We start from the raw sequence: 27978 nt of genomic DNA on the forward strand, positions 1-27978 counted from the left end.
ACAGTTTTTTGGAACACACAGGTGGAGCTTCTTTCACTGGTTTTCACAGGATACTTTGGCAGTGATTTTGTGCTTGGATTCATGGTCTTTGTGAATGGGTTTGCATATGGTTATGGTGCATAGTTGATGCCCATTATATATGCATTTTGGCGAGCACTTTCAAGTGCCGGTGAGCTCTCTTGAGAGCATTGTTTTTGCATTGATCAAGTTTCCGGATTGCAACTCTTTTGGCGCTTGCTTATGCACGATCACTCCGTTGATGTACGTTGAGTGCGGATTTCCATTGTATGTGAAAATGTGGAGCCATTTTGTCATTTCTACTCATTGGCATTGAGTAGTGTTATATTTATGGTAGAGATTGTACTTGAGTTTTTGCTCAGTTTTCAGGGGAAACTCTGTCGGATTTTTCCCAGATTCTCGCTATAGTTTGTGATCGAGTGTTTACTCTCACTTTGACAGGTTTTGTCAGTTTGGACACAGTTTTGTGTTTTTTGTATCCACTCTCGCAAGAGTGAGAAGTTGTGTATCTTTCTTTGCTTGAGACAGTGGTTTGCTCTCGGGTGGGAGAGTCTTGTGATCTCGAGCATTGTTTGCCATAGTTTTGCAGAGCTTATGCATGTATGTTGAGTGTAGTTTGATGCGCATTGATTGCTCATTGTATTGAGCTTGTAGGACAATGGTTATTTTGTGTTGATAGCCATTGTGCATCGAAACTTTGGCGAAATTTTCCCTGGAGTTTTATGCGTATCATTTATGCGATCTAGGTAGAGATTACAGGTTGCACTCAGCATTTACGTGCGGTGCTCTCTGCAGGTGGGAGACTTGTGTGTGTGTATGCATCGATACCGCATAGTGTGGGCTTGGTGATTAGCTCACAGATTACAGTGTGATACTAGAGCAGGCGAGGCTTGTATTGACATTGCGGGAGCTCTATTTTGGAGTGTGTCTCACAGGTTTTACATTGTGTTTCTAGCCATATTTGTAGACAGTTTCCAGGTGTTGTTGGTGAGGTGGTTTTGCTTTCTAGTTTGCTACATTGTGCTCATGGCAGAGATAGGTGATCGCTCAGATTATGATCTCTCCGAAATGTGCATGTTTGATGGGTCAGACTTTGCGGCATGGAGAGATTGTATGCTTGATGCATTGACACAGCGAGGGTTGCATCGACCATTGAGTGGTGATGCAGGTACACCTTCAAACATGTCTGACGATCAGTGGCAGGAGCTAGAGGAGATGGCACTATCTACACTCTCTTTGCACCTTGCGGAATCTGTATATGCTCTTGTTATGTATGAGACTACTTCGAGAGCACTTTGGCGCAGATTACATGATATGTATGATAGATCTGAGTCATCATGGACTCGTGTGAGACATGTACATTCACGAGCACGCCGGCAGGTGACATGTTGGTATTGTGGTCATTCTGGACACATTAGACGGCACTGTTTTCGTCGTATGCGACATCGCAGGAGACATGGCAGTCTCAGAGATGTATGTAGTGATGCCATGGACTCAGTTGCTTTGACAGTTGAGGCAGATGTAGTGTCGGAGTATACTAGTGACGAGGATGTCACTTTTACCTCGAGCTATGCACGAGATGCTATACATGTGGATAGTGCACTCCCTTCGCAGTGGTTGCTAGACGCAGATTCTATGTTTCATGTCACACCGCATCGTGAATGGTTTTGTAGCTATTCTAGCGAGATGCTTGGCAGTGTACGTTTGACCGATGGATCGGTGCATGAGATAGCAAGTGCAGGAGATGTGAGACTGTCATTACCGAGTGGTGCATCTTACTTGTTACGACATGTGTGCTATGTACCAGATTTGACAGTGAGTTTGATCTCAATTGGTCAGCTTAGAGATTATGGATGTCAGATTTTGCTACGAGAGCGAGATTTTGTGATGCATTTGGGTTCGCTAGTGATTGCGAGAGGTGCCAGGAGTGGTACAGGTTACCCATTGCATGTGGATCATGGGAGAGACGGTGTTGTCTCTGTGATCATGCAGCTAGGTAGAGAGCGAGAGAGCAGGCGAGTCTCTTTTGCTTGTGGGTTGCAGGTTGTATTGCATGGAGTGCAGAGTAGTGACCTTGTTGTGCAGGTAGCGTCTACGGATGCACAGGTAGAGCGAGACAGCTCTAGTGAGTCACAACAGGATGAGTCATCAGAGGTGATGACAGAGATGACTCACATGGATGCTGAGATGTCGGCTATTGTGGAGTCATTTCTTGATATTCTTATGCCAAAGCTTGATGCAGATTCAGGACAGATGGATACTCCTGGTACACATGTGATCTGTGGTGGGCACGAGGAGTCACTCCAGAGCTCGGAGTCAGAGTGCCATGGTCTCTATGATAGGGGACATGATTGCCATGAGTTGAGTTCTGAGTTGGAGGTGGCAGAGGTTGCCAGGGTTGCATCAACGTTCGGTGTCCTCATGTACGAGATGCTGATCTCAAGGCCCGACATAGCAGCTGCAGTGGGAGCATTTGCAGTAGGGTTGATTAGTTGTTCGATGACTGATCTCGGCATAGAGCATAGGGGAGGTTTGCAGGTATTGGACCGATACTTGCAGGAGTGCATGAGCTCTTGTAGACTCTTTGCAGAGCTTGGAGCTAGCTCTGTGTGGCTTCTGCAGCGGGATGTTTGTCTATCAGTAGAGCCGGATGCACTAGCTCATCGAGAGTCAGTGGGCATAGGTTGAGAGAATATATCACCTTCTATTAGTTGTACACTAGTAGATCTTGCTTAAAGGCACATTGGCCTTTAAGTGGGAGGTTGTTGGGGATAAGCCTATGTGCCTTGACCGGTCGCCCAGGTCATGGGCGCCCGCCCACTGTTACCCTATACTTATAGTGAGTATACTGTATAGGGGGAGCTGCCACTTCACAGTCTCCCCACCCACATCGTGTGTGTGTCTTCTTCTCTCTCTCTCACTCTCCGTCTGTGGTGCTCCCCGATCCCCTTCAAGCGCTGTGGGCTATAATTGTAATTGAGCATCAGTGGCAGTATTGTCGGCTGTACTTTCCCTCTGTAATCATATTCGTTGTAATCTTGATCTGTAATCTCAATCATGGCATATATTTCAGTGATACTTACTTCTAGTCCAGTCTTCTGAATCTGAATCTGAACCTTATTCCAGTCTATAAGTCTGATTCTTATTTCAGTATCCACATTTCAGTCTAGTCTCTGATTTCTGTTTAGTCTGCTGTCTGAAATCTTCCCACACTAGTAGCTGAAATCCTTCAACAATGGAATTAGTTGTCTCAAGAGATCAGCTCCAGTTCCATTTTGGCGATCACGGTGGCTCGAGCTGAAGCTCGTTGACTGAAAGACTCTTCTCCCGGTTGAAGTTTTCAGCAATGGCACCAAAATCCAATCGTGGCCAGAAATCTACCATTCGTGTGGACCCCATTACTAAGGAGTCAGGAAGAGAGTCTGACCCCAAGCAAGAGAAAATGACTGACACTGAGGCTCGGGAGGAGCATAGTCAAGCTGATGAGGCGCAGGACTCACAGCACTCCAGTCATTCTCGACGCCGACAGGCAGAATGGGAAGCACGAAAGGCAAAGAGTTCCAAGCATAAAGATGACCATATCAAGGGCAGAAAGGGAAGTCACCATACTTCTAGCAGACAAAACAGAGAAGATACTGATACTGAGACAGAGACAGACATTGATTGGGATGCTGACACTGACAATTGCAAGAAGGCTCCCAAGCGTCATTCTGAAGCCAAGAAGAGAAGTGGTGGGATCAGCAATAATCGAAATGATTACACAGCTTCCTTGAAGATTTCCTTTCCCATATTCAAAGGAGGAAAAAAGGATGATCCAGACATTCACATACAAGTTTTGGAGCAGTATGCTGAACTAAAAAACATTGATGAAGATGATTGGGGGAAATATTTTCCACAAACCTTGAAGGAGGCAGCGAGGAAATGGTATTACCATTACACTGCATGCCAGCTGAGATCATATAACAAATTACTTAAGGCCTTCAGGTTGGAATATTTTGACAAGCGAGGGGACGAGGATATTCTCTGTGAATTGGATCATATCAAACAGAGGAATTTGTCAGTCTGCACTATGTAGAAAAGATAAAAGAACTGACCAGGCAGTTGCAAGAACCGCCATCTGAGAAGAGATTGAGGTCATGGTTTCTGAATGGGTTCAGAAGCAAGAAGCTTAGGGAACAAGAAGTACCAGCCCCTACAAAAAAAATTCAATGATCCAGTCCAAAGAGCATTAAAGCTGGAACAGCATGCTAAGAAAGAGAAGAGCCACAAGAGCGAAGGACCAGTAGCAGTAGCTCGGCTACTGAAGCTTCTGATTCCAGTGCAACGTCCAGCAGCTCCTAGAGCAGCTCCAATGAACGAACAAACGAGAAATCAAAGAAGGGATCATGGACCAAGAAGATTGAAGAAATGGCTAGGCAGATTGCAAAAATTAGCCACACAAGACAGCCGGTCCGAAAGATGGAGACTTGGTGTTCAAAATGTAAATCCAAGGACCACATCTCCACTGAATGTCCACAATGTACCTACTGCAAGGCCTTTGGTCACCTATGGAATAATTATGGCATCAGAATTCACCATTTTAAGAAAGGAAAGGATCTATCAGTGGTTGCCTACACTGAACCAGTGAAGGCAAAACCAATCAAAGTAGCTCAAGAGGAAAGACCAGGTACCAATGGTACTGGTCAAGGACGTGGCAGATACCAACCAAGAATGGGCAGAGATAGAGGAAGAGGCAACTTCCAGACCAGGATCATGAATTGCTATACCTGTGGGAAGTATGGTCATTTTGCAGCCCAATGTCCAGATGCACCGGTAACGACTGCTACTGAGGCTAAGGCACCAGAGCCAGTCCCAGTCAGGGTGGTTACCAGAAGCAAGGGAGTAATCATTGAAGAAATTCCAGACATTTCAGAAGTACCAGTCAATCCTAATAGCAGCAAGTGGGCTCAACAAAGGGAAGTTTGGAAGGCCAAAGGTAAAGAAAAGGTGGTAGATGAGTGGCAAGAGTAGCGGTAACTAGCAGCTAAAATCACAGAGGATTTAGCTAAGAAGCTGCCAGAGCAGCCAGAAATTTCCGAAGCTAGAGTCATTCAGAAGATACCAGTCCAATCGACTGATAAAGATCAGTCAGTATCGGCCATGATAGAGACCATGCTCGCTGTAGTACATGGACTAGCTAATGAAATGGGAGTGGATGGAAAGAGTAGAAGTACTACTAAAGAAGAATGGCAGTGTGAAGACACCAGTTCTTCAAGCTCTGACAATCAGTCTGCTGACCAAGAGCGAGAGAAAATTCATGTGAAAATTTGTGATAGAATCCAAAAGCTGACTGTAGAGCTGGAGGATATAAGAAAGACCTTGCCTGAGGTGGCCAACTTTATCAGACAACGTAGGAAGACTGAGGCAGAGGCCAGAACAGTGGACCTGACGGCTGTCCGGGATGATGAAGTTCCACTTATTCAGGTAGATTACAAGGTCAGGAAGCAGTGGGAACCTCTCTCAAGCGTCATACTGGATGGAGGAGCAGGAGTCAACATAATGGGAGCCCATCTTCAGCAGAGAATGGGTATCACTAACATGAAACCAGCACCATTCAAAGTAAGAATGGCAGATCATCGAGTCGTACAGGCGACGGGTATGATTGAAAACATGCAGATAAGAGTTGGGAGGGAGAAATTCAAAACCAGTTTCCTAGTCTTGGATGTGCAGGGAGCATATGGAATGCTACTAGGCCACCCATGGTTAAGAACAACACATGTTGTTCATGACTATGCAAACCAAACTTTGACCATAGAAGGGGCCAGTGGTTGGCAGAATCGAAATCCAGACCAACAACACCAGGAGCTGGAAAAAGGAACTGAGGGCGAAGGAGTTGTGTCAGAAATACAGAGCCAAGAAAATTGAGCGAATGCTAGCAGCTATGAACATATTTCCTTTGGCAGAAATCGATTTGAATGCAGTCCTGCTGAACAAAGAGCAAGCTAACAAGCAGAAGAGACAATTCCCTGATCAGTTTACTGAAGTCAATGTAGGGGAGAGAACAGTTCGGCTAACTAGAAGAATGGAGGAACCAACTGATATTGGTATAATGGAAGAACCAGTATGTTCTGAAGAGTACCCACTGGATTAGAATAATGATTCAGAAATGAATGGACCTCCTTGAGACTACGCTGAAGAATCGACCAAACGAAAAGGAGGCGGACCAAACTGGTTGCTTCCAGACGATCAGGAAGTAGAGGAGTGGAACCTGGGATCAAAGGAAAATCCCAGAATGATCAAAGTCAACAAGCACCTCACACCGGCAATGAAGGAAAAAGCACGGAAAATGTTCCAAAACTATAAAGATGTGTTTGCCTGGGAACATACAGATTTGAAGGGAGTAGATCCTGAAGTCTGTCAGCACCGAATACCTCTGAAACCAGATGCTAGGCCAGTAAGATTGCAAAGATACCGGATGAACCCCAACTATGCAAAGAAGGTCAAGGAGGAGATTGATAATCTTCTTAAGGCTGGGTTCATTACGGAAGTAGCAAGCAGTGATTGGTTATTTCCCATAGTCATCGTTCCTAAGAAGAATGGGAAATTAAGAGTCTGTGTCGACTATAGGAAACTAAATGCCCAGACTATTAAGGATCCATTTCCCTTACCTTTTACTGATATGTTTCTTGATGAGATCGAAGGATATGAGATGTATAGCTTCATGGATGGTTATAGCGGCTATAACCAGTTTTACAGATCGCTCCTGAAGATAGGACCAAGACCACTTTCATCACTGAGTGGGGAGCATTCATGTATCTGGTGATGCCTTTTGGCCTGTGCAATGCACCAACTACTTTTCAGCGGTGTATGATGGAGATGTTTCATGAATTTCTTCATCCGTTCCTCGCCATTTTCATGGATGACTTCACTGTCTATTCAGATGAGGAACAGCACCTTCTATTCCTAGAGATGGTTTTTAAATGCTGTCAGGAGAAGAGGATTTGTTTGAATCCATTCAAATCTGTATTTCTGGTTTGGAAGGGACAGCTACTAGGACATGTGGTTTCCCACAATGGAATAGAGATGGCCAATGACAAAATACAGTGTGTCTAGCAAGATAAAGCACCCAGAACTGCTTCAGAGTTGAGTTCTTTCTTGGGTTATGTGAATTTCTATAGAAGGTTTGTACACAAGTTTGCTTCTCAAGCAGTACCACTATATGAGCTTACAAAGAAGACCAGTAAGTTCAACTGGACTGTTGAGTGTGAGGAGAGTTTTTAGAATTTGAAAAAAGCCATTACCAGTAAACCAGTCCTTAGGCAGCCAAATTGGGATATTATTTTTCATGTACATGTAGATGCTTCAGGATTGGCAATGGGGGCAATATTAGCCCAGCCAGATGGCAGAACAGACTATCCGGTCTATTTTGCTAGTCGCAGATTCAGTTAGGCTGAACAAGGCTATACGACTACTGAAAGAGAAGCTCTCGGAATGGTTTTTAGCGCTACGAAGCTCTGATTAACAAAGTTATTATTCAAGGCAGGCTGATAAGATGGATGATGTTCCTTATGGAATTTGAATTCAGAATTTTCCATAAGCCTGGCCGAAACCACTGTGGAGCTGACTTTCTTTCCAGAAGTACGGAGGGATATTCAAAATCACCTCTGAGAGATGAGCCAGTCGATGCTGATTTATTTCAGTGAGAAGCAGAAGAATCAGTGGATCCTGAATGGTATGATATTTATCAATTCCTTTCCCAAGGTGCCTTTCCAGAGGATTGGAAACAGAATCAGAAGAAATCTCTGATCATAAAAAGCATGAAATTTACCATCATCGAAGGAGTACTTTATCGACTAGGTGTGGATGGTATACTTCGACGATGTGTCCCTATGGAAGGAAGAATGCAAGTGATTTCAGAAGCGCATAATGGTGAGTCTGGTGGACACTTTTCCAACGAAGTGACCCACAAGAAGATTCTGCAAGCAGGTCTGTGGTGGCAAACACTAATTGCTGATGTCATAAGTTTTTGTAAAACTTGTGACATATGCCAAAGAATGGGCCGACCAACAACTGCAAACATGAATCCCTTAATGCCAATACAACCATTGGGAGTAGTCATGAAATGGGGACTGGATTTTATGGGACCTTTTAAGAAGGTGACTCCTAGGAAGAACAAGTACATCATGATGGCTACTTGTTATGTTACCAAGTGGGTTGAAGCTAAGGCTCTTCCTGACAACATAGCCAAGTCAACTACAAGGCTTCTGTTTGAGAATATTGTCTGCCGATATGGATGTCCAGTAGAAATTGTGACCGATCAAGGAACACATTTTATCAATGATACTATGGAAATCCTATTGGATATGCTTTCAGTCAAGCATCGGAAATCTACTCCTTACTATCCTAGATGCAATGGACAGGCTGAAAGTAGCAACAAGACAATAAAGACTATTCTCACTAAGGTGGTGCAAAAGAAACCAGACCAGTGGGATTTGAAGCTTCAGACTGCTCTATGGGCTTATAGGACAGCTTATAAGGTAACCATTCAGAATGGTGTATGGTACTGAAGCTGTGGTTCCTATGGAGTTTGTAATCCCCATTTTGAGAATGGTTGTGAAGTATGGATTAGACTTCAACCATAATCTTAAGAAAAGGCTGGATGAACTGATGCAGTTAGATGAACTCAGGCAAAGGGCTATATTGGAACAAGAAATTGTTCAACAACGAAGGAAGCACTGGCATGATCGCCGAATTAAAGTTCGAGAATTCCAGAAAGGAGACTTAGTGCTTCTATATCAGTCTAGATTGGGTCCAAAGAAGCCGAATTTGAAGATTGCCTGGACAGGACCTTTTGAGGTTGATTGGGTCTTCTCCAATGGCACAGTCAGATTGAAAGATTTATCTGGACTGATGTTGCCGGGAGTGTATAATGGAGCCAAGATCAAGCTCTATTATTCAGAGACCAGAGAAACTGGGTCAGAACAAGGAACTAAGGAACTAGAGGTTGCTGATCCAGAGATACCGGAATCCTTTTTGGACTTTTTCATGTGCAACCAATTCCAATTTCAGAACCAATACCAGAAGGACCAGATCAGTCTGATCTTAGAATCAGTACCAGTATGGTTGCACTAGATTGGGAATCACTTCAGTACCAGTATGGACACACTTTCCAAATTTTAAGCGCCCAACGGTCAAATGGCACGCCAGTGGTAATTATTACAAGGATGGGTCGCAGTCTTGTCCAATGCATGTATGTCACGACAGCAACGACACACACAAGTCTAGGAGCGGCGAGTGGTGGAGCTTTTATGGTGCGAACACGTATAACAGTCAGGAGAGTTAGCATTTTTCCCCATAAATCTCCTACGCGACGCTTTCCTCCTGTCAACCATTCGCCATCACCGAGCTCCGAGGTTTCTTCACTACAGCCGCAAACTTCGACCTCTGATGAGACAGCTGACTGTCAGACAGTCTTACCAGCGACACCAGGAAACGGCTTCGACACAAGTAAGTCATCTTCTCCTTCGCCTGTTTCATCGTCATCGACCTCACAGTGTATGGGTAGGAGGAAACGCTCAGAGAAGATGCAGGAAACTCTTGAGGAAACCCAGGCTATAGTTGCTGAGGCAAAGGCAAGCCTTCCCATTCTTTCATACAGTAAAATCCAACGATATGTATTTACTGATCACGCAATGACTCTGCTACAACTTTGGGATCTGCGAGTTGTGTTGCAAGCTACAAGGATTGCTTTTGATGCAGATATCATAAAGCAAGTTCTTGATTCCTTTGATGCTGAAACTAGCAGTGCTATGGTAAATAGTAGGAAGGTGTCAGTGACACCAGAAGCCATTGCATTTGCATTTTGGATGCCTAATGAGCCCAAACCGTCTGTGGCAATTGCGCAGCAAATAAGTATCGCTTTGAAGGAGGATGAAACGGCTAGAAAGAAGCGCAAGGCAAGTGCTCAAGGAGTTCCACTGCTTACAGGTTTGTAGCTGAAGCAATCAGCCTTAAGAACAACCCACCGTATGTGTCAGAAAAATTGTTTGCTATGCTGTTGGCCAAGATACTAGATCCACAAGTCCATATCAACCTTTGTCAAATACTCTCGCATAATGTACTCCAACACACTGCCAAGCTGAAATCTCAAAAAAAATTCAAGGCATGGTATGTCTGGCAATTCCTGTATTGGGCTGCTGCTGCAGATGTTAATGAGCAGGTAAAGCAGGCTTGGAGTGAGCAGCCCATTTCTGAACCAAAGAAAATTGAACTGTCCTCCGACGACGAGGAAACAGACAGTCAAACGAATTCCACTGACCTAAAAAGGAAAGCCACTGCAGAAGAAGCTGGTAGTTCAAAGAAGCCAAGAATTACACTGACAAAAAGCAGTGAGTTCTTGAAGCAAATAGAAATCCAGGTTAAGGCAGTAAGCACTCAGAAAGCTGAGATGAGTAAAACTGAGCAGGAATCTGCTCAGAAGCCTGTGCCTGATCAGCCATGTCAAAAATACAGTTGCTACTGGATCTGGGAAAGATCATGTCAAGCCAGTCACTGTTGAGAAGATACCAGACCACTCAGGGGATAAAGGCAAGAGTCAACTGGACAAAGGAAAAGGTCCAGCGTTCTCAACTTTGTCTGGTGGAGTTCCTGTCATTACTGGAAATCCTCTGCAACTGGTAAAATAGGATAAGTTGCAGCAAATGCAAACTCAAAAATTAAGAGAGCATCTTTTGCTCAGCAAAGCTGATTATGCAACTTTACCCTACGTGGCTCCAGTGGCAATATATGAACCTCTTGATTCTGATCCAACCACGATCAAAGACAGATGTTCAGTACTGATACAATCTTCTTGGAATACCATTGTCAGTTGTATGGGACAATTGGTGGAGGCTGATGGATCAGAAGACGAAGTCAAAAAGCTTAAAGCTGACTTGGCAAAAGCACAGCATCAGATTGAAACACTCCAGAACGCCCAGGAAGTGCAGAACATACAACACAGGGTACTGGAAGCTCAATCAGAAAGGACTCAGGAGTTGTTGAACAAAAAGTTAGCTAAGGCTGAGTTTGAAATTATGATCATCAAAAGTCAAAGGAATGAAGCACTAAGAGCTGCCGAGCGAGCTGAAACGATGCTCAGGATGAAGCGGGCAGAATTCATAAAGCTGCTATTACACCATACAGCTTGTTAACCCTCACGGCTCACGGACACCCCATCACCTACGACGGACGTGTATTATGTATTTGGTAGAGTCAGGTACCGGGCTTGTCGGACCAATAGGAAAAGGGTAAGAGTGATCGCCGATGAGAGGCGCACTCTAACTGGGACATTCAAGGGATTAGTTGGCTAAGCATGGGTGCCCAAGTGTGAATGGGGTGAGCTCATATAAAAGCCAACTAAACCTAAAATTCATTCATTCTCTCATTTGTGCAATAGAAGAGTGCTCTTGCTCCATCTCCATCTCCATCTTCTTCTTCTTCACCTCCTTGTGTGTGTGTGTGTGTATGTGAGAGAGGGAGAGAGGGAGAGTGTGTGTGCGATTGAGCATTACGAAGGCCCGAAGGCGGCGAAGCGGTTGAGCGCGGCACGACTGCAGCTTCTTCTTCATCGCGGCGAGGAATCCACCACGAAGGCGAGCGTAGAGCAGTGGGTGACACACCCTTTGCTCTCTTGAGCTTGCTAGTTTAGGCTTGTTGTGTGCTTGGAGCCATTTGTGGCTCGCACACGGTGTATCGGCAAGTCCTTTGCTTCGATAGTGCGGCAAGGAGCGCACATTTTTGGCGCCGCTGCCGGGGAAATGCCCTACACTAAGCTCGGTTAAGCACTTTACGCTTTCTTGTGATGCAATTTCAATTGAAGGATTTGTGAAGAAGGAAGGTGTGTGGTTGTGTGGAGAAGGATTTGTGAAGAAGGAAGGTGTGTGGTTGTGTGGAGAAGATTTTTGTTACACTGTTCTGTCTTTTTTGTTTTCTATAAAGAAGGAGTTACAATTTTTTTGCAATGTATTGTTAGAATTAAGGTATTAGCTATGGAATGTTAGTTCTGTAAGGTTCAATGTTAGTTCTGTAAGGTTAGTTTTGTAGATCTGTTAGCTACTGTAGTACTGTGTAAACAGTGTTAGAGTGTGTGTGGCAGTATCTCTATTAGCTGTAAGTAGATAAGTTAGGTGTAGGTTAAGTGTGTGTGTGCGCGCGTGCGCGGCGCGGCCGCGGCCGCGGAGACTTTTTTATATTAAAAAAAAAATCTTTTTAAAAAAAAAATTTTAAAAGAAAGATCGGGCTGGGGATCATTCCCCAAGCTCAAGCCCAAACCCAGACCTCAGTCCTCAGTTTTAAAATATAGTTTATACACCTTTTTATATTTAAAAACTATTTTTAGGATTTCGAGGGCTTCACGTAGCCGAATAGAGAGCTGTAAAGCACAGCATGTTCCTTTAGCCAAAACGCTCGTCTTGAGCTATTACACGCCATTTTTTGTGCCTCGGTTACAAAAAATAACCAAAAATAACGAAAAACTTGGGTTATAAACACATTTTTTTTAAAAAAAAACTAAGTGAGCGGCCTTCACGGGCACTCACCAACGCGCTTAGAGTGTGGAAGTCATATGAACCTACGCTCTGGACGAGTGTTAGAGCACGAGCATATTGGTAGTGCCTCCATTTACGCGGGCACCCATTATTCCTCCACCCTAGGTTCTGGACCTTCGGCCGGGCTCAAGGTAGCGCGACCCAAGATCCTCATATCGCGTCTAGTGATTCTTACTCTGACTACGAAGTCATGGAGGGGTATCCTACACCAAACCCTGATAGTTCAAGTCAAGACATGCATGCCATGGGCCCACGACCCGGGTCCAGCGTGTTTAGCCGCTTAAAAGAGACCCTTAGTAGAGCTACTCGCTCCGAACATGCGGTTAATGAAATAAATGAAGGGAGTGGGGAAGTAAATTCGTCATTCATACCTTAAATAGACCCTATGCTTCTTGAGAGTGTGCATGTGAATGTTCCATCCACTGCACCTCCTGATTCTTTAGGACTATCTCCCTCTGAGGTTTTACTACCCGATGGTAGGAGTCTTGCCGAAGTGCAAGAGATCGAACGCTATATGCAAGCAACAAGGGAGAGGGAAATTGAGAACCTACGAGGGCTAGAACAAAGTCGAGCCCTGAAAACAAAGGCTTCTATGACAACAATCATGCCAGCCGAGCAACCGAGTGCTCCCAAGGTAGCAGTCACGGAGGGGCAAGCTATGGGGAGCAATAATGCTTCCACTTCAAGGGAAACCTCCAGCACGCCAGGCCTAGATGGGATATTCCTAAACGAAAATTGGGAGTATGACCTACAAGCAGAAGCTTTAACTGATCGGTACACAGGACACACCTATCATGTGGGTTGGTTAGATGTTCTACAATCCACATCGGGTGCTACTAGCATAGATGAGCAACAACAGAAAGTCTGTGATGTCCTCCATAGGATTGTCGAGTTAGAAAGACAGAACACAGGGATCAACATGCCTTCAACAGGCCTAATGAGATTCTTGGATACGGGAAAGGCCAACCAACCAACCCTGTCACAAATGGAGACTCCCTCAGTGAGCCCCATTGATCCTCCATATGTTGTTTCGCCAGGAGCCTCAGTACAATCTGAGCCCACAAGTGGCAGCTTTACCTTCCCAGATCTAGCTCATCTTTCTCTTAATGACACTACGGCTACCATGCATATCCCAGTGGTGAGCATGACAAGAAGTACACCATGGAGTTCATTTGTTAATACTGCGCCGATGCCTAGTAGCACAGTGCCCCCAACTATACCTACATGTATGTATCAATCATGTGCACCTGTCGTACCTCAGCCTCATGTAGCTCCTACACCTCCGATTATTCCAAGAGCTTACAATCCACAATGGAATTATCCAAGCTCTTATACAAGTGGAGCCATGCCATTTAATAATAACATGCCATATCAGGCACCCCCTATGCCTAGGGCCACGTCTGTAAACTTTGGACCACCGTCTGGTACACCACCATACGAAATATGGGACCCAAGAGCCGCGCGTATGCCAAGGCCAAGGCCAACTCCCATCTCACATGTGGTTCCAGGAGCACATACACCCATTATACCTGCTCAAATAGGAGATTTGGTAGCATTTGCTCAAACTATCGGTCGCTCTATTGCGGAAAACATGCGTAGTGCACCTGATAGAGAGCCTAGGAGCAAGGCAGTTCAAGTAGCTAAGCTCACACTGAAATTCAGTGGAGACGGAGATGCTAGAAAGCATATGGAAGTCTTTGAACATGTGTGCAATTCCTTGGAAGAGCACAATGAGCTACATAAGTGTAAGGCTTTGAGTTTGACCCTAAGCGGAAAGGCTGGAGATTGGTATAGAACCTTAAGAGTAGAAGAGAAAACGATCTACTCTACTCTTAGGAGACTGTTCTTAAAAGAATACATACGAGAGGGAGTACTTTGGGGTGTAGCCTCTCAGCTCCAGAAAGCCCAACGAGAAGAAGGTGAATCCGTGAGAGACTTCATTAGTCGCCTAAAGAATTTGAATTCTCGATGCAATCCAAACGAGCGATTCAACAACAACCAATTGCTCGATAGATTCATTAGGGGACTATGACATGAAAGTATCTATAATGGCCTAGTCATTAGAGGTATCACTACTTGGGAAGCAGTCACCATGAATGCAATCCAATTGGAGGATAATTTCATGATTGCAAGAGAAAGAGTGTCTGCCGAGCCGAAGTCTAGTAGCTCGCAAGCGTCAGGGCATGAGCCAATGAAGATAAAGCCAATCGTGAAAGAGCAAACGATATCTGAGATGACTTTGGCAGATCTCACAAAGGCCATCCAAGAAAGCCTTAGGGGTAATCGTGCTCCACAAAACACTCATATGTATCCAAGAAGGGAGCAACAATGGTGCTCAATTTGCTTGGGCCCACATACTACGAGTGAATGCCCTACTTTCAGAGTAAAGTTTAACGGGACTTGTAACGCGTGTGGTAGGTATGGCCATCAAGCGAAGGATTTCCTAATGCTTAAACGCATCATGGAAAATAGACCGCCTATAGCTTGGGCAGACTCACCTCGAGTTCCTGCATTGATGCCTACCCCACCCATAGAACAACAGTTGCCATTACAGCACATGGTCCCTAGAACCCAAAATGTGGTCCAAACCACACCGTTGCTACCTCCAGTGCTAGGACCGCAACCCCCTCATCCAAGAGTTACACCTATGAACCAAATAGGTTGCGAGTCATCTAGTACTTATGTAGATTGCGAAGAGGACATAGACTCTAGTATCACCTATGGAGTCGACATGATTGAGGAGTGTCCCATGTACTATATGGAAGACCATTGGGGACAAATCAAACCGGTATATCAAGCTATTGCGCTAGCAACAAGAGGCCAAAACATTAATAGTTTTGCCAGGAGACCACCTCTTCAGTGCTACGAATGTGGTGGACCACATCGAGTAGCTGAGTGCCCCATTAGAATGCAAAAGAATGCTGCACTAATGCAAACAAGTCAAGGGAGTGCATTGGCAATGCCAATACTCATTTGTAATCGTTGTGGCATAGATCATTTGATCGCACAGTGTCCTAACAATCCAAACGCGCCGAAAATCACACCATTGAACTTAATAGAGATTGTTGATGGGACACCACCAACTATAAACATAGTACCAGTGAATGCACTCACACGGTCGATGCTCCAAAAGCAAAATTACATCCTCGAAGAGAGAGATGCTGCATCCATTGGCCGAGCGAGAAAGAAGAAAACACGAAGAAAGAAATCCCTTAATGCTTCTAGCTCAAAACCTAGTTCAAAGACTAACATAGGGATAGGAGAGGATCCCGTGTATATGAATGACCCTGAGGATGACTCAGATTCGATAGAGACCACGGAGACCAAAACTGTTACTACAAAGGAAAAAGCCAGTGAGGAGGATCACGAGAGGGAATTACGACGAACACCAAAAGAGTATTCAAAGTTAAACTACCCAGTTGCGAACCCCCAAGATAAGCCACGAGAGACAAAAAATGAGGATTGCAAGTGAAAGATTGGAACCTATCCAAACCCAACAGTGGAAATTGAACGAGTCCAACAACTGAGGGGTTTGGTGGAAGAAACTCAACGAACATTAGAACCTGAACCCAAACATATCCAGATGTCGGACACAGTGTTTCCCACACAAGTTCAACCTCACAAGAACTACAGGCCGTTAGCTATACCCAGTATCATTCGGGAAGAGAGTGAGGGTAGGACATCTGAAAGTGGACACACACCTTTCCTACTAGAGAGAATGTTTGGTGAGGGAATGCCCGACCCCCTTGAGGAAGTGGAGATTCCATCTTCACCATTCTCTTGTCAGGGTCCTACGTCCCACAATATGCCATTAAATGTTGCCAAATTGATGGATTTCATGTCTTCAGAAGTTAGAACCACCATCATGTCCAAACTATATAAAGACCCCGAGCTAGTCTCAGCTCTTCGAGCCTTCCTCAATGGAGAATTACAGGCCGGATTGCCACAATTTGCACATATGAACAAACCTGACTCGGTAATGAATGATGAGGAACATTTAGCACCACCATCTGACCTAGCGGGACATGAATCTGTAATTGAAGTACCCGTTAACAAGTTGGGGCAATACTTTGAAGGTGATGAATCTAATGCTACTCTACCAATCACTACTAAAGGATTAACTGTAAAGGGGGTCCTTGACGGTGGTGCGGGAGTCAACATGGTGACAAAGAGTTGTTGGGAGTCTATGGGGCGACCTCACCTCGAAGCCACAAGCGTAGTGGTAAAAATGGCTAATGGATCTATTGTTACGCCTATTGGAATGCTAAAGGATCTCAGAATCAAGGTCTTGGGACACAAGGTAAGGCAGACTTTCATTGTTATGGATTTTTCCAAGCATCCTATGTCATTTGAGATGATCTTAGGGCGTCTATTCATGAGGGAAGCAAAAATGGTGCATGACTGGTCCAAAAACCACGTCTACTTACAGTTCCAAGACTCTGTCATTCGAGTTGATCTTTTAAGTGGTCGAACGCATCCTCTAGGAAATAAATTGATAATCGATCAGACACAACAATTCACTCAGCTCCATTACAGTATTGTTACACGTGTAACGAAGACACGGATATTGGGGAGAACTCTCCTTATATGGATATCCTACCCGGAATGGCTGAGTCAGACAATGTTGATTGGGTACACCTAGCGGCAACTATAGATACATGGGGAGCTAGAGGAACAACCTGGGTAACACCAGATGGGGAAGAGATACCACACATTGCACCAGTAAAAATGTTAGGTGTAGCCAATGTAACATCCGATGATAAGAAAGAGGCACACCTACCTGAGAGTGAAACCGATGATTCCTCAAAGGCTTCAGGCCAATACACATCAAAAACAGAATCTCAGGGAGAAATGGATTCAGAACCTGAGGAAACATCGAGTGAGCCAAGTATAGAAACTGAACACTCAAGGTCTAGTACGACCATCTATGGTAATTTATATGAGAGTGAAGAAGATACAAGCGAAGACCTATCAAGCGAGTCGAGTTCAAACATTTACCAAATTCAAAACCTTAACAAGAAACAAAGGTCATATAAGAGACGACGATATCGAGCAAATGTGAGAGCTAGGATAAACAAGGAAAGATCTACTGCAGAATGGCTTAGCTATCTAGGGGCATGTGATGCTCATCGAAAGCTAGTAGACAATTGGGGTGAACATCTCTAGAGTGTCATGTGGTGCAGCCCGCGACCCATTGACCTCGCTCAATTGGAGGTTACAGAGCCGAAATTGAGTCGAACTATAAGAAGACGTCAAAACCGAGAGTTAGCTCAACAACAAAAGGAGGCAGAACTAAAAGAAAGGTCTCTGTCAGGACAAGAGCCTGCTGACTTACATACGGCTCCTGAACATTTTAAATCTTATACCACGGGGGAGCGAAAGGTTGTGTATGCCAAAGCCCAACGAATACCTACCAATGGAAGCAGTGGAGTCTATGCTGGTCCAGCGGTAGTTAAAGAGATAGAATTAGCAGAACCAGGTGAGGAGTCTAAACCAGTCTTTATTGCTCAAGACCTTACCGAAACGAAAGAGGCTGTACTTAAGGAGCTCCTCAAGGAATACAAGGATATCTTTGCTTGGACATATCATGACATGAAGGGCGTTCCACCTTCTGTGGTGCAACATACAATTCCCATGATCAACACTGCTAAACCCATCCAGCAACGACCCTATCCAATGAATCCTAAGTACGCCAAAATTGTACAAGAGGAGATTGAAAAACTTATCCAATGTGGATTCATATACCCTATTGAGCACTCAGAATGGGTTTCTCCAATAGTCATTGTGCCAAAAAAGAATGGGAAACTAAGAGTGTGCGTGGACCTCAAGAAAGTTAATGCAACCACTAGGAGAGATCATTATCACTTACCATATTCAGAACATGTGCTTGAAAGAGTTGCGGGCAAGGAAGCTTATAGCTTTTTAGATGGGTACTCTGGTTACAATCAAACCACAATTGCATTAGAGGACCAAGCTAAAACTGCTTTTATCACAGAGTTTGGAGTGTTTGCATTTCGTGTTATGGCTTTTGGCTTAACAAATGCCCCTGCTACATTCCAACGATTAATAAACACTACGTTTAAAGAATTTCTAAGGGAGTTTTGTGAAGCTTTCCTAGATGACCTTTGTGTTTATTCTTCTTGGGAGAAGCATTTGTTATATCTACGAAAAATATTTGAAAGGTGCAGATTTTATCGCATCTCATTGAACCCTTTCAAATGCCAATTTTGGGTTAAGCATGGAGTCATTCTAGGGCATATAGTGTCCAAGAACGGAATATCCACAGATGAGAGTAAGATTAAAGCCATTGCCGATTTGCCACCACCTACTAACTATAAAGGAGTTCAAAGATTTATGGGCCATGTTGGTTATTATCGAAGGTTTATTTTAAACTTTGCCGAGATAGCGCGTCCATTGTACAAGCTTCTTATCGAGTTTAACTGGACGGAAGAATGTCATCAATCTTATGAGTTATTAAAGAAGGCCCTAACAAGTGCTCCAATCCTGCGAACACCTGATTGGAATGTACCTTTTCATGTGCATATTGATGCATCAAATTTTGCTATTGGGTGTGTTCTAACTCAACCAAGAGAACATAAATTGGACTACCCTATTAGCTTTGCAAGTCGCCAATTAAATGATGCCGAGATGAACTACACTACTACAGAGCGCGAAGGTCTAGCTATGATTTACGCAGTAAAGAAATTTCGCTGTTATCTTCTTGCTACCAAGTTTGTGTTTTATGTTGATCATCAAGCATTGCTATATTTGGTAAACAAGTCGTGTTCCACAGGTCGAATTACACGATGGTTGTTAATTCTTCTTGAGTTTGACTTCACCGTTGTTGTGAGGCCTGGGAGGAAACATGTCATGGCGGATCATTTATCTCGTATCCCTAATGGCGAAGCTCCTACGGGGGTTGATGATGAATTGCCTGATACTCCTTTGTTCATTGTTGAGACAATGTCTGAATGGAGTGAAAAGATTGTTAACTTCTTAGTTAATGGTTTTCCACCCAAAGAACTGCGAAAAGATATAGCTCAAAAATTAATCAAGGAATGCGAACCCTATTGCTTACTGGCTGGAACTCTCTGTAAGAGAGGAAAAGATGATGTTCTTAGACGCTGTGTCCGCGAGGATGAGTATTTATATATTCTACAAGAGGCACACATGGGCGTAGCTGGTGGTCACTTTTCAGGAAAGTTGATTGCCCGAAAGATCTTACAGTCAGGCTATTGGTGGCCACTCTGTTTAAGGATGCATCACTTTTTGCAAAGGGATGTGATGAATGCCAACGCTTCAACAAGCCACAAAGAAGGGATAGGATGCCTCTACATCCCATCAAGGTAACCCAACCATTTGAAAAGTGGGGCTTAGACTTTGTAGGACCGATTAGTCCGGCTGCACGTAACACGCAATCATGATATATCATTGTGGCTACCGACTATGTAACCAAATGGGTTGAAGCAAAAGCAACACGAAAGGTGGATGCAAAAACAACAGCTAAGTTCCTCTTTGAAAACATTATCACACGTTTTGGATGCCCCTTTGAACTTGTGAGTGACAATGGAACTCATTTTATAAATGAAGTAATAAAAGAACTCACATCAAACTTCATGACATCTCACCACAAGTCTACACCCTATTATCCCCAAGCAAATGGCCAAGCTGAGAGTACCAACAAAACTCTCATCTCCATTTTGACAAAGACAGTCGAGGCTCTTCGCACTGATTGGGACCTAAAGCTTACATCAGCTTTATGGGCTTATCGTACTGCGTATAAAGTTGATATTAATTGCACACCGTTTAAGATGGTGTATGGCCAAGAAGCAGTTATGCCATGGGAGTTTGTCATTCCTAGTCTTCGAGTAGCTTCTCAAGAAGGTTGGGATGGTAACCCCTTAGTGGAGTGATTATATATCCTGGAAAGGCTAGATGAAGAAAGGCAATTAGCTGTGCGAAATGCTCTAGTGGAGAAGGATAGGAGAAAGAAGTGGTTTGATAGCCATTTAAAGGATAAATACATCAAGGTTGGTGATAAAGTTCTTATGTACGGGGTACGTAATGAAAAGAAGAAATTGAAATACGCTGGTAAGGGACCATATCGAGTGTGTGAAATTACCCCGCAAGGTACCATTCGTGTGGAGACTCTAGATGGAGTTGAAACCATTGGATTCCTTAATGGGAGTAAATTCAAAAGATATTATGATCCTCTAAGCCAGGAAGAGTTGCAAGCCATCCATCAAAAGAAGGCTGCCAAGGAACAAGCAGAGCTTTAAAAAATCCAAGCAAGAGTTGAGGCTCGAGAACGACAACAACGTCTTAGACGCCAACGAGAGGCTAATCTGGGAATCACGCAAGCATTTTTCGAGGACACAGATGATGACTCATTAGAATCTGAGCCACCCCTACGATACCCAATTGAGCTAAATAGCCCCTATGGGAAAGTACTATACAATGCCTTATTAGATACGGGAGCTAAACACAATTTGTTATCCTATGGAGTTTGGTGTCAATTAGGGAAACCGACCCTATCCCCGAGAACGATGCAAGTCAAGGGCATTAATAAAAAGAAAACTGCTATTCTTGGAGTCCTTCAGACCCCTATTGTCTATGACAATGGAAGCATAGTGCAGAGGTTTCTAGTCATGCCCGCGGGAGCTATGGAAGGCAACGTAAACCTGGGATGCACGTGGATGTTGGCAACCAAATGCACTATTGATTGGGATACTGGTAGTGTCACAACACGCCCACCGACTCTTACCCCTATCATTCAAGCAAAGTCACCTACGTTGCAAACTCTAGCAAAGTTGAAGGATAGCCAACATTCACAAGCCAAGGTGGTTAACTCGTCTTTGCCAGCTACCCATGAACCTAGCACTTCAACACTTGTAGTTGCAGCAAGCAGTAATATTGCAAGTACTCAACCTGCACGACCTAAGAGTACATATCAATGGGTCCCCAAGGCCTTACTTCCAACTACCTCAACCCCCCCATCCATTCCAAGAAAAATTTTCCCCGGAAAACCAAGAGTGCGCCCTAGGAGAGTCAAGACCAAATCACAATGGATTCCAAAACAACTATTAGAAGCCCAAGGCTACTATGATGGAAATGAGCAAATTTGGGTACCTAAACGTAAAATGTGTCCTTCCCTATCGACAACAAACCCATATGAGTCAAACAGTGTAACACTACCAATGGCAGACCGTAGGAAGGGAAAGATCACAGAATGCTACACACCTAGTCCAGAGCTAGTTTGGGCTCCAAGGCAAAACCAATTTATTCCACCTAGCTCAGGAAGGGGGGAGTTCCCTGAAGCTTCTAGCTCCTCATGTAATTCATCCATAGAGGTAAAAGCTTCTACACAGCCTCCATCTATAGTAGTGGACCTCCATGAAGCTACAAAAGAATCCACACCTCCCAGTGTTCAAGAATCACCTGATGAACCACTTCAAGTTCGATCCTGGGAGAGTACCTTACCACCCTTGCAACTTGACGAGGCACCTAGGGTAATAGAAAACTACTGGAAAAAATCCTCACCTATTACCAACTGGAACAATTGGTTTCAAAGGGTGACGACATCATTTCAAACGGTATGATCTACCCAAGGAAGGGGGGAGTGTTTGTGGACATCCATCATTCACTGGCTTCCCTCTCAACCTTTCTCCCTGACCTCTTAATCTCCAATCTTAGGGAATGTATATATAAAGCCTTATACTCACAAAAACAAGATAAAAAAGTAAAAGAGCAAGATCCATAACACAAATCATAAAAACAAATCATGCACAAGAACACGACCCTTGTAATATTTGCACTCTAACCATCATCTATTTGCGTGTACAGATATGGCTAGTACGCTAGAGTCATCCACTCCTGCCTTGGGTGAGAGGTACCCTCGTTACTTTTCACAAATATTTCACATGGTCTTTCCAGTGCTTGCATGTGAATGGGATTTGATAGGTACGCTAGCATGTGAGAGGAATTTTGAGGTGTTAGAATGGCTGATACGTCTCTTGACCACGTCTGATCCATACTTAGTAGAGAGCGTTTCTCCCATTGCACAAGCCTACCCTTTTGACCAAGATGACTATAGGCGTCTAGTGACCTTCTTAGTAAACATGGGCACCTATGATGAAGAAGAAAATTTACACGACTACACGGATGGCACATATGGTCTCATGGATGATGACTTTGTTTATCTCGACGACGAGGATAGGGGTTTAGCCTTAGGGTTTCCCCCCAACCTCTACAATATCCTATTCCCTTGACTCTCTAGGGGGAGTGCAAATAATTAGGTTAGGGTTCCATATGTTTTTTGTTGTGTTCAATAAGTGTTGGTACCTTTTTCCACTAATGTGCCTCCTGGAGGTATTCCTTTTGTTTCCTAGTGTGTACAGGAGCGTGTTGCTATTGGTAGGATTTGGACCTTCATGGAATCTTTATCTCGACTCACTCTTCAAATCAAGTGCGACCATCGACACAAACAGGTGTTTCTTGTCCATTAGCATTGCCCCTTATCTTTGTTGCATCTATGATTGTCTGCTTTAATTGTGATTGGTAGGATAATATCCAACACATTTGCTTAGTAACAAAAATTTAATTCAATGTAATTTTTTGTCATAATCACTTGTCTAGGTTTAAAAATCAAGCAGTCCAACTAAGCTAGTTTGACCAAGTTAGGTGTTAGAGATCTTCTCTTAATACCATGGGGAATGCCTTCCTAATAATCAATGGTTACTTAGGTTCTTAATCCGATTTAGGCAGCATTGTGTGAAATGTACTAGGGCTTTCTAGTGGTCTTGAGCCTATTGACCTTTAGCTTAAGTATTATAAAGGGAGTTTACTAGTGTGATGAGCCTGGGTAGGTGTATCAGTGTTATATGACCCCCCAAAGTTACAAAATTAAAATGCTGAAAATGAACAAACAAAAAATCAAAGTGCCACGCTGTAAAATCTTAAGCTGGAAGAGAAATCTCAGCTTGATTTGGTACTTCACTCACATGTATTGCCTATGGTACTAGAGCCCTAGAGGTTCCCAGTGTGGGCGCTTTTCCTTGAAAAGCAAAAAACCCAAGGCATACAAAATAAGCACACACATCAAATTGAATCACTGTGAAAAGACTTTGGGGGGTCAAAGAAAAAGTAATCAGTCAGGCGATGATTTCATGAGAAATTCCTTAACTATAAGGTCTTCTAGATATAGCCTCTAGTCAGCCCTCGAACATGAATACTTGGCTCTCGCGATTAAACAACTTAATTGACCACAGAAAATTAAGAAGCTTACCCATGGTATTAATATTCGATCTCTAGTGCCTTTCGACCGTCAAATTAGCGACCCCAGACTTGTTTAATTTTTTACCTTTACATATGTTTATGCATTTGATTACATTGCAATTTAATGTTCATTGCTGACAAATTGTTTGAAATTCTTTTACCAATCAATTTGTCTACCTAAAACTGCATATGCTTTTTACTCACTTATGAGAATGCAATTATTGTGCCAATGTTGTTTGATTTTGCAGTGACTTAAGAAGGCTAAGGACATTCATCTCAAATGCTCTTCCACCTCGACGAACGAGCTTCAACTCAAATAGCTTCCGAGGACGGAATCTACATCAGGAAGGGGGGCATGTTAACCCTCACGGCTCACGGACACCCCATCACCTACGACGGACGTGTATTATGTATTTGGTAGAGTCAGGTACCGGGCTTTTCGGACCAATAGGAAAAGGGTAAGAGTGATCGCCGATGAGAGGCGCACTCTAACTGGGACATTCAAGGGATTAGTTGGCTAAGCATGGGCGCCCAAGTGTGAATGGGGTGAGCTCATATAAAAGCCAACTAAACCTAAAATTCATTCATTCTCTCATTTGTGCAATAGAAGAGTGCTCTTGCTCCATCTCCATCTCCATCTTCTTCTTCTTCACCTCCTTGTGTGTGTGTGTGTATGTGAGAGAGGGAGAGAGGGAGAGTGTGTGTGCGATCGAGCATTACGAAGGCATGACGGCGGCGAAGCGGTTGAGCGCGGCACGACTGCAGCTTCTTCTTCATCGCGGCGAGGAATCCACCACGAAGGCGAGCGTAGAGCGGTGAGTGACACACCCTTTGCTCTCTTGAGCTTGCTAGTTTAGGCTTGTTGTGTGCTTGGAGCCATTTGTGGCTCGCACACGGTGTATCAGCAAGTCCTTTGCTTCGACAGTGCAGCAAGGAGCGCACACAGCTCTGAAGCGTTTGCTGACTGATAGATACATCTACAATAGCTTGTCTGAACCCTTCAGGCAATGTTGTTTTCGACTTAGAAAATTTAAAGTCTTTGATGGAAAGTATGCAGAGCGATTTGCAAGACAAGGTGGGTGAGTTCAATAATGCTCTGATGAACCAAGCTATAATGGATTATATTGAGCAACAGACTTCCCCAGATGAGGATGGAGAAGATGAAGAAGATGAAGCTGATCAGGAGGAGGATGATCAAGAAACTGGGCATACAAAGGACGATGATGATGCCCCACCACCATCTCCACCTCCAGGACCTGGTACTGGTGGGACAGGGCCTGATGAAGGAGGCCAGTCTCACAGTCAGACCAGCCAGACCAGAATGAGGGTCAGCAGGAAGGACATGATAAAGAGCACCAGTCGAGTAATTAGCAGACTGAAGAGCAGCAGCCCAGTAACACTGGGAATCAGCCAACTGATCAGTCCCATCAAAGCAGAGAGGCTAAAGGGAAAATGAAAGTTCAAGATGTGGGACCAGTGGTGGCTGATCATCAGCATTCACTACAGCTCATTAGTTTGAATAAGCAACTAAACATCAACAGGCCTCCATCACCAGACAGTATCTGGAGGATGATGCTCTCTGGACTGACTTGGAAAGATTTCAAAGACTATATGTGGGAGCCAGGGAAATGGTAGAACATTGGAAATCAGCTGCTTTCCATGATAAAGAAGCTTGTAGACTACCTGCGCATCCCAGTACAGTCCAGTTGTTGGAACGAGTTTCGAAATGGATACTCAATGCTGATGAGAAAGTGACAAACCCGCACTGGCAAAGGCAGTCTACTGCAGATTGTCAGTCCTTAGCTCTAGAACTGGAACTTCTGTTGGGTAACAAACCAACTTACCGCTGCATGAAGAATGTTAGGGCACAACTCAAGGAAGTTCTAGTACAAATGCAAGCTGCCAGAGGTGTTTTGGATCAGAGAGTCAAAGCTATTCTTGAGGACCAGACAGCCACTAGCAGAGGACTTCAAACGCGAATGTCAGTAGGAGCACAGGCAACTGCTCTCCGAACCCTGTTCCAGCTAGTGAGAATCACCAGAAAGATGATGCAGCAGGAGAACCAGGCTGTTCTCAATTTCTTGGAATTTGTGCCTGATTCTCCAGTTCTCTTGTATGCTCTTCCAGCAAGAGAAACTGAGCTGCCAAGATTCTTTCCAGCGCTGTATCCTCAACATCAAGAACTAGTTGATCGACTCACATATTTCAAAATAACTGATGAGCTTTAGCATTGGTATGAGCGATCAACTGTGGAATGGAAGACTTGGCAGACATTGCTCAATGATACTCTCCAAATCAATGACATTCAGGCAATGAAAGAGGAGCTGCATAGGATTCACAGCTGTGTATGGGCCAGTGGAAGATTCAAGTCAGAGGATTGACCGGGATTACTAATCAGTTGCTACAACTCACGGTCGAATCTTCCAAATTGCCTGAAAAAGACATTGCAGCAAAGCCGGGTCTGGCACCACAGTACAGGGAGATGGCTGAGATTCTTTTCGAAGCTCACATCAAAACAAATCAGCCTCTTCCAGAAGGATGGATCCATACTGCTTCGCATTGTCATAAGCTGGCCAGAACCAGACTGAGCAAGGATAGGCGTACACTCTATGATCCTGACACCAAAACCTATCATTCTCTCACGCCTTATGAGGTAGAGATGACCACAGACCGGTGGGATCAGCTTGAGCAGGAGGCCATTTACCGACTGATTCAGAAGGAGAATGCTGGTGCTGGGACTTCTCAGGCACCATCCCGGTCAAAGAGCAAAGGCAAAAGGAAGACGGTCCAATGGAAGGAGAATGGGTAGTTCCATCTCAGAATTCAATGGCGACTTTTCTTCTCAGCGGGCAGGGAGAGATGACAGCTCTACCTTGGCCTGGTGAGAGCTCCACCTTGGCCTTTTCCACTGCCTTCCGCAATCCTTGGTCCTTCTTGAACTCCTACTCGTAATCTTTGAATGGCCATTCTCTATGTGGTCAAGCTAGCATCCCAACATTAGAACCAGACGATGGATTTTTCAGTCTCACATCAGAATCAGACAGGGGAATTTTTCAAAAATTTTGGAATCTTGCCAAAATTCAAGAAAGAAGGGAAGGATGTAGACGGCTGGATAATCACCATGTGGGAACGTGTTCTTAGAAGATGGGCAGCGAATTACTTAGTAATTACTACAGTAAACCCGAAGTGTATAAATAGGGCCCATTACATTATTATCGGGTTGGCAATTGTTATCACTTGTATTAGCGCTTTGGGCTATAATTGTAATTGAGCATCAGTGGCAATATTGTCGGCTGTACTTTCCCTCTGTAATCATATTCGTTGTAATCTTGATCTGTAATCTCAATCATGGCATATATTTCAGTGATACTTACTTCTAGTCCAGTCTTCGGAATCTGAATCTGAACCTTATTCCAGTCTATAAGTCTGATTCTTATTTCAGTATCCACATTTCAGTCTAGTCTCTGATTTCTGTTCAGTCTGCTGTCTGAAATCTTCCCACACTAGTAGCTGAAATCCTTCAACATTGGAATTGGTTGTCTCAAGAGATCAGCTCCAATTCCATATGGTCTAGAACCAAGCTACGGCTTTACCTTCCAAAGTCATTCCAAACCCCTCAAAGTGACTGTGGAAGTCTGTTATGCATTCTGCTTTCAAGACCTGCCTGAAGCTTGCTAAATGATCATATGGATCCCCTAATCCATTGTATTTTTTGAATAAAAATCAATTGGTCTGATCCGACAATTGTGTTCAGCACCACCCTTCTAGCTGGTGCCTCTCCAACTAAGCCTTCAAATCGGTTGCTTGGTAGGTGTGACTCATGTGGACCTATTATTATCCTAGTGTCACACATTCTTCTCTAGTTAATGGGATCCCTACCCCAATTCTCCTCATTGAGGTGGCTGCCTTGGGCCATACTGCACCATTGGTTGGCCATATTACCAAATTCTTTCTCGATTGGTCCCAAGCTTTGTTCTATTTCAAGTCTCATACCCATGATGATTTCTTGGATCAATTATCCCTGGTACTTTGTCTATTCAGCCTCCCTCATAGTCATCATAGCAAAGCTTATTGTTATATCAATCCCTAAAGAGATGGATGGGAAGGTCTGCTAGGCCTTTCT

The sequence above is a fragment of the Adiantum capillus-veneris genome, chromosome 13 (assembly GCF_014529385.1).
Source record: "Adiantum capillus-veneris isolate H3 chromosome 13, ASM1452938v2, whole genome shotgun sequence".
NCBI lineage: Eukaryota > Viridiplantae > Streptophyta > Polypodiopsida > Polypodiales > Pteridaceae > Adiantum > Adiantum capillus-veneris.